The following is a 7,479-nucleotide window of genomic DNA, read 5'->3' on the forward strand; positions in this document are numbered from 1 at the left end:
GAGGATGAAATGAGCTAATACACGTAGAGTTCTGGGAACAGAGCATGGCACATAATATGCCCTGCATGAAGATGAATTATTATTATTAGATGGTGATCACTTCGAGGGCAGAGATCTGTTTTATTCACATCTGAATCCTCAGTTTCCAGCTGAGCCCCTGGTACTAAATTAATGACTACTGATGGAAATGATGATCAGAGCAATGTGTGTCTATATAGATAGCACTTTACATAGCCTATAACATGTTCATCTGCTATCTGATGACTATGGTTAGCCCCACTTCACAGGTGATGATACTAAGCCTCATAGAGTGCTACATTAATCCAATTTGTTGTAGGAGTAAACAGAAGAGATGGTATGCAAACTAGCCATTCTGTCTTCAGTATTCATGCTTTTGGAATGGGGATTTTTTTTTTTCTTTTTACGGCTGTACCTGTGACATATGGAAGTTCCCAGGCTAGGGGTTTAATGGGAGCTGCAGCTGAGGCCTACGCCACAGTTACAGCAACACCAGATCCAGCCACATCTATGACCTATGCAGCAGCTTGTGGTGACGCCAGATCCTTAACCCACTAAGTGGGGCCAGGTATCAAACCTGCATTCTCATGGAGACTCATTTGATCCTTAACCTGCTGAGCCACAATGGGAATTCTGGCATTTGGGGATTTTAATAGCTGCAAATTGGTCAGCATCTTCTCTTTGTCCGAAAGTCTCTTCCAGATTTTGTTTGGCCAACCCCCCGCTTGTACTTCAACTCCCAGCTTCAAAGCCACCCCTCCCAAGGAGCCTGGCTAACCCTTATGTGCTGCCTTGACTGTGTTGCCAATGACATTTCTCTCTCTCTCTCCCTTTTCCTGGTGTATCCATGACTCCGAGAGCTCCTTAGAGACAAGACTCATTCATGATTCAACTCAATAGTTTTCATCTGTAGCATGGCGCTGGCAGGTGAAGGTTCAGACACCAAAACTAACTGAAGCTTGGTTCCTTCAGCATGTGGTGTGTTCATAGGGTGACATACAGTGTGGATCACAGGCGGAGATGGATTGTGTGTGGGGAGCTGGCCAGGACACTTCCCTTCTGCCCATCCCACCATTTAAGTTCATTTTGTTCTTCCACTCTTCCCATAGTTTCTCAACCTTTCTCAGGGCAGGCACAATAGCACCTCTGTTGGAGAGCTAGACACAGCTCCCAAATTCCACCTTCCTGACCTCCTCCATGGAAAGAACCTCAAGGTCTGAGGTAGTTTCCCTGTAGGGAGCCAAAAGTGGCTGCCAATGCAATTCCTCAACTCCAGCTTTCTAAAAGGAAAAAAGGAAAATCTGTTTTTTCTCTGTAAAGGCTGCAAACCTGTTTCTGAGCCTTCATGGTAAGTGTACATTACCAGACTCCATGCTATCTATTGATATAAGCAAGAACAGTGCCTTGCATTAAAAAAAAAAAAAGTCTGGTTCTCTCTAGGATACTGCTACTCTTCTCTCAATGACCTAAATCAGGATCTGCTCACTCTGTACAATCATGAGGTCACTTTGTGGTAAGAATTGGACCCCTAATAAGGCACTGGTTCCTTCCCAAATGGTTAGAGTGTTTTAGCAGTTGATACCAGTGTTGCATTCAGATTTTAGAGCTCTATAATGTAAAATGACAGATGATTTTCAGCAGTTTGGAAAATGTTATTAACTGTTTGAGCCTTGATACCCTCATCTATAATATAAAGAATCAGTTAATGTTTTGCAAAGTAAATGTAAAGATAAAAATGATGATAGGAGTTCCTGTCATGGCTCAGTGGAAAGGAATCTGACTAGCATACATAATGACACAGGTTTGATCCCTGGCCTTTCTCAGTGGGTTGAGGATCTGGCATTGTCATGAGCTGTGGTGTAGGTCACAGATATGGCTCGGATTTGGCATTTCTGTGACTGTGGCCAGCATCTACATCTCTGATTCAACTCCTAGCTTGGGAACTTCCAAATGCCATGAGTGCAGCCCTAAAAGAAAAGCCAAAAAAAAAAAAGATGATAAATATTTATGGTTATTGCCTTTAGGGAACCTCTTCCAGCTAAACCGGGGAGGCAACTCTTTGGCAGGTGTGAAGGGGCCTGTGCTCAATGGCATGAATGGTCTCCATTTGTTATATAGCTCAAACTCTCAATCAAAAGACAGAAATTAGCAGAATGGATAAAAACACATAACCAACTATATGCAATATACGAGACATTTTATTTTATTTTTATTATTTATTTATTTATTTATTTGTCTTTATGCCATTTCTAGGGCCACTCCGTGGCATATGGAGGTTCCCAGGTTAGGCGTCCAATCATAGCTGTAGCCGCCTGCCTACACCAGAGCCACAGCAACACGGGATCTGAGCCGCATCTGCAACCTACACCACAGCTCAGGGCAACGCTGGATCCTTAACGCACTGAGCAAGGCCAGGGACCGAACCCGCAACCTCATGGTTCCTAGTCAGATTCGTTAATCACTGAGCCATGACAGGAACTCCCACAAGAGACTTATTTTAGCTCTAAAGACACAAATACGTTGAAAGTGAAAGGATAGGGTGTGGCATTTCATGCAAATAGTAACAAAAGAGAACAGGGTTGGCTATAATATCAGACAAAATAGATTTTATTTTATTTTTTTATATTTTTATATTTTTATTTTTTATTTTTTTATTTTCCCACTGTACAGCAAGGGGGTCAGGTTATCCTTACATGTATACATTACAATTACATTTTTCCCCCAGCCTTTCTTCTGTTGCAACATGAGTATCTAGACAAAGTTCTCAATGCTATTCAGCAGGATCTCCTTGTAAATCTATTCTAAGTTGTGTCTGATAAGCCCAAGCTCCCAATCCCTCCCACTCCCTCCCCCTCCCATCAGGCAGCCACAAGTCTCTTCTCCAAGTCCATGATTTTCTTTTCTAAGGAGATGCTCATTTGTGCTGGATATTAGATTCCAGTTATAAGTGATATCATATGGTATTTGTCTTTGTCTTTCTGGCTCATTTCACTCAGTATGAGGTTCTCTAGCTCCATCCATGTTGCTGCAAATGGCATTATGTCATTCTTTTTTATGGCTGAGTAGTATTCCATTGTGTATATATACCACTTCTTCTGAATCCAATCATCTGTCAATGGACATTTGGGTTGTTTCCGTGTCTTGGCTATTATGAATAGTGCTGCAATGAACATGCGGGTGCACGTGTCTCTTTTAAGTAGAATTTTGTCCGGATAGATGCCCAAGAGTGGGATTGCGGGGTCATATGGAAGTTCTATGTATAGATTTCTAAGGTATATCCAAACTGTTCTCCATAGTGGCTATACCAGTTTACATTCCCACCAATAGTGCAGGAGGGTTCCCTTTTCTCCACAGCCCCTCCAGCACTTGTTATTTGTGGAGTTATTAATGATGGCCATTCTGACTGGTGTGAGGTGATATCTCATGGTAATTTTGATTTGCATTTCTCTTATAACCAGCGATGTGGAGCATTTTTTCATGTGTTTGTTGGCCATCTGTATATCTTCTTTGGAGAAATGTCTATTCAGATCTTTTGCCCATTTTCCCATTGATTGATTGGCTTTTTTGCTGTTGGGTTGTATAAGTTGTTTATATATTCTAGAGATTAAGCCCTTGTCGGTTGCATCATTTGAAACTATTTTCTCCCATTCTGAAAGTTGTCTTTTTGTTTTCTTTTTGGTTTCCTTTGCTGTGCAAAAGCTTTTCAGTTTGATGAGGTCCCATGGGTTTATTTTTGCTCTAATTTCGATTGCTTTGGGAGACTGACCTGAGAAAATATTCATGATGTTGATGTCCGAGAGTGTTTTGCCTATGTTTTCTTCTAGGAGTTTGATGGTGTCCTGTCGTATATTTAAGTCTTTCAGCCATTTGGAGTTTATTTTGGTGCATGGTGTGAGGGTGTGTTCTAGTTTCATTGCTTTGCATGCAGCTGTCCAGGTTTCCCAGCAATGCTTGCTGAATAGACTTTCTTTTTCCCATTTGATGTTCTTGCCTCCCTTGTCAAAGATGAATTGACCATAGGTGTCAGGGTTTATTTCCGGGTTCTCTATTCTGTTCCATTGGTCTGTCTGTCTGTTTTGATACCAGTCCCACACTGTTTTGATGACTGTGGCTTTGTAGTATTTCTTGAAGTCTGGAAGAGTTATGCCTCCTGCTTGGTTTCTGTTTCTCAGGATTGCTTTGGCGATTCTGGGTCTTTTGTGGTTCCATATAAATGTTTGGATTGTTTGTTGTAGTCCTGTGAAAAATGTCCTGGGTAATTTGATAGGGATTGCATTGAATCTGTAGATTGCTTTGGGTAGTCTGGCCATTTTTACAATATTGATTTTCCCAATCCAGGAACATGGAATATCTTTCCATTTCTTTACATCTTCTTTGATTTCTTTGATGAAAGTTTTATAGTTCTCGGTATATAGGTCCTTTACCTCCTTGGTCAGGTGTATTCCGAGGTATTTGATTTTGTGAGGTGCAATTTTAAAAGGTATCGTGTTTTTGTATTCCTTTTATAATATTTCATTGCTGGTGTACAGAAATGCACCTGACTTCTGAATGTTAATCTTATATCCTGCTACTTTGCTGAATTTATGAATCAGTTCAAGGAGTTTTGGCGTTGAGTCCTTAGGGTTTTCTATGTATAGTATCATGTCATCTGCATACAGTGACAGTTTGATCTCTTCTCTTCCTATATGGATGCCTTTGATTTCTTTGGTTTGTCTAATTGCTGTGGCTAGGACTTCCAAAACTCTGTTGAAGAGCAGTGGTGAGAGTGGGCATCCCTATCTTGTTCCAGATTTGAGTGAGAAGGCTTTCAGTTTTTCCCCATTGAGGATTATATTTGCTGTGGGTTTATCATAAATGGCTTTGATTTAGTTCAGGAATGTTCCCTCTATACCCACTTTGGTGAGGGTCTTGATCATGAATGGATGTTGGACTTTGTCAAATGCTTTTTCTGTGTCTATTGAGATGATCATATGATTTTTGTTTTTTTTTTTTGTTAATGTGGTGTATGATGCTGATTGATTTGTGTATGTTGAACCATCCTTGTGAACCTGGGATGAACCCAACCTGGTCATGGTGTATAATTTTTTTGGTATGTTGTTGGATTCGGTTGGCTAAGATTTTGTTGAGAATTTTTGCATCTATATTCATCAATGATGTTGGGCGATAGTTTTCTTTTTTGGTGGTATCTCTGTCTGGTTTTGGAATGAGGGTGATGGTGGCATCATAGAATGTCTTTGGGAGTATTCCTTCTTCTTCCACCTTTTGAAAGAGTTTAAGGAGGATGGGCACCAATTCCTCTTTATATGTTTGATAAAATTCACCTGTGAATCCATCTGGTCCTGGACTTTTATTTGTAGGGAGTGATTTTATGACCTCTTCAATTTCATTTCTAGTGATGGGTCTGTTCAGTTGGTCTGTTTCTTCTTGATTCAGTTTTGGCAGGCTCTAAGATTCTAGAAAATTGTCCATTTCTTCCAGATTGTCAGAGTTGTTGCCGTATAGTTGTTCATAGTATTCTCTTACGGTTTTTTGTATTTCTGCTGTATCCATTGTGATTTCTCCTTTTTCATTTATAATTTTGGTTATTTGGGTTCTTTCTCTCGTCTTTTTAGTGAGTCTGGCCAGGGGTTTGTCCATTTTGTTTACCTTTTCAAAGAACCAGCTCTTGGTTTTATTAATTTTCTCTCTTGTTTTTTGAGTCTCTATTTTATTGATTTCTTCTTTGATCTTTATCATTTCCTTCCTTCTGCTGACTTTAGGACATTTTTGTTCCTCTTTTTCTAATTCATTTAGGTGGAGGGTTAAGTTGTCAATTTGGGCTCTTTCTTCTTTTTGGAGAAAGGCCTGTATTGCTATGCATTTCCCTCTGAGCACTGCTTTCGCAGCATCCCATAGGTTTTGAGCGGTTGTGTCTTCATTATCATTTGTTTCAAGGTAGTTTTTAATTTCCTTCTTGATTTCCTCATTGACCCATTGGTTTTTTAGTAGCATGTTGTTTAGTCTCCATGTAGTAAGTTCTTTCTCATTTCTTTTCCCATACTTGATTTCTAATTTCATGGCATTGTGGTCAGAGAAGATACTTGAGATAATTTCTATGCTCCTAAATGTATTGAGATTCGCTTTGTGTCCCAATATGTGGTCGATTCTTGAGACTGTTCCATGAGCATTTGGGAAGAATGTGTATTCTGCTTTTTTGGGATGTAGTGTCCTGAAGATATCAATGAAGTCTAACTTTTCTATTGTTTCCTTTAGGATCTCTGTTGCTTTATTGGTTTTCTGTCTAGAGGATCTGTCCATTGATGTGAGGGGGGTATTAAGGTCTTCCACTATGATTGTATTCTCATCAATATCTCCCTTTATGTCTGTTCATATTTGTTGTATGTATCTGGGTGCTCCTGTATTTGGGGCATATATGTTGACGATAGTAACATCCTCTCCTTGGATGGATCCCTTAATCATTAAGTAGTGTCCTTCTTTGTCTTTCTTTATGTCTTTTGTTTTAAAGTCTACAGACAAAATAGATTTTAAACAGTTTACAAAAGACAAAGAAGGAAAGTATATATTAATAAAGGTTCAATATAGCAAGAATATATAACATTTATAAACATTTATGCAACTAATAATAGGCCATCAAAATATCATGAAGCAAAAACAGAGAGAGTGGAAGGGAGACATAAGCATTTCTATAATAATAGGGACTTCAAGTCCTCACTTTCAATAATGTTTAGAATAACCAAACAGCAGCTAAGCAAGGAAATAGAGGATTTAAGCAATATAATTAATCAATTGGATCTAATATGTGTGTGTGTGTGTGTGTGTGTGTATACATATATATATATATATAGAACATTCTGCCCAGCAATAGCATACACATTCTCCTCAAGGGCAGATGGGACATTTTCTATGATAGATCAAACATTAGGTCACAAATTAAGTCTCAACAGATTTTAAAAGTTATATATCATATAAGTCTCATCTTTGACCACAATGAGATTAAGTGAGAATTCAATAGCATTAAAAATAAATCTGGAGTTCCTGTTGTGGCACAGTGGAAACGAATCCGACTAGGAACCATGAGGTTGTGGGTTTGATCCTTGGCGTCGCTCAATGGGTTAAGGATCTGGTGTTGCCGTGAGTTGTGGTCTGGGTCAAAGACACAGTTCGAATCCTGTGTTGCTGTGGCATAGGCCAGCAGCTGTAGCTATGATTCAACCCCTAGCCTGGGAACCTCCATATGCTGCAGGTGTGACCCTAAAAAGACAAAAGACAAAAAAAAAATCTGGAGAATTCACACAATTTTGGAAAATAAACAACACACTCAAACAATCAATGGATTGGAGAAGAATTCACATAGGAAAATAAAGATACTTAGAGATAAATAAATATGAAAATACAACATATCAAATTTATAGGAGTCAATGAAAGAAGTGCTAAGGGTGAAATTTATAGCTATACAAACTT

The sequence above is a fragment of the Phacochoerus africanus genome, chromosome 3 (assembly GCF_016906955.1).
Source record: "Phacochoerus africanus isolate WHEZ1 chromosome 3, ROS_Pafr_v1, whole genome shotgun sequence".
In the NCBI taxonomy this organism is placed as follows: Eukaryota; Metazoa; Chordata; class Mammalia; order Artiodactyla; family Suidae; genus Phacochoerus; species Phacochoerus africanus.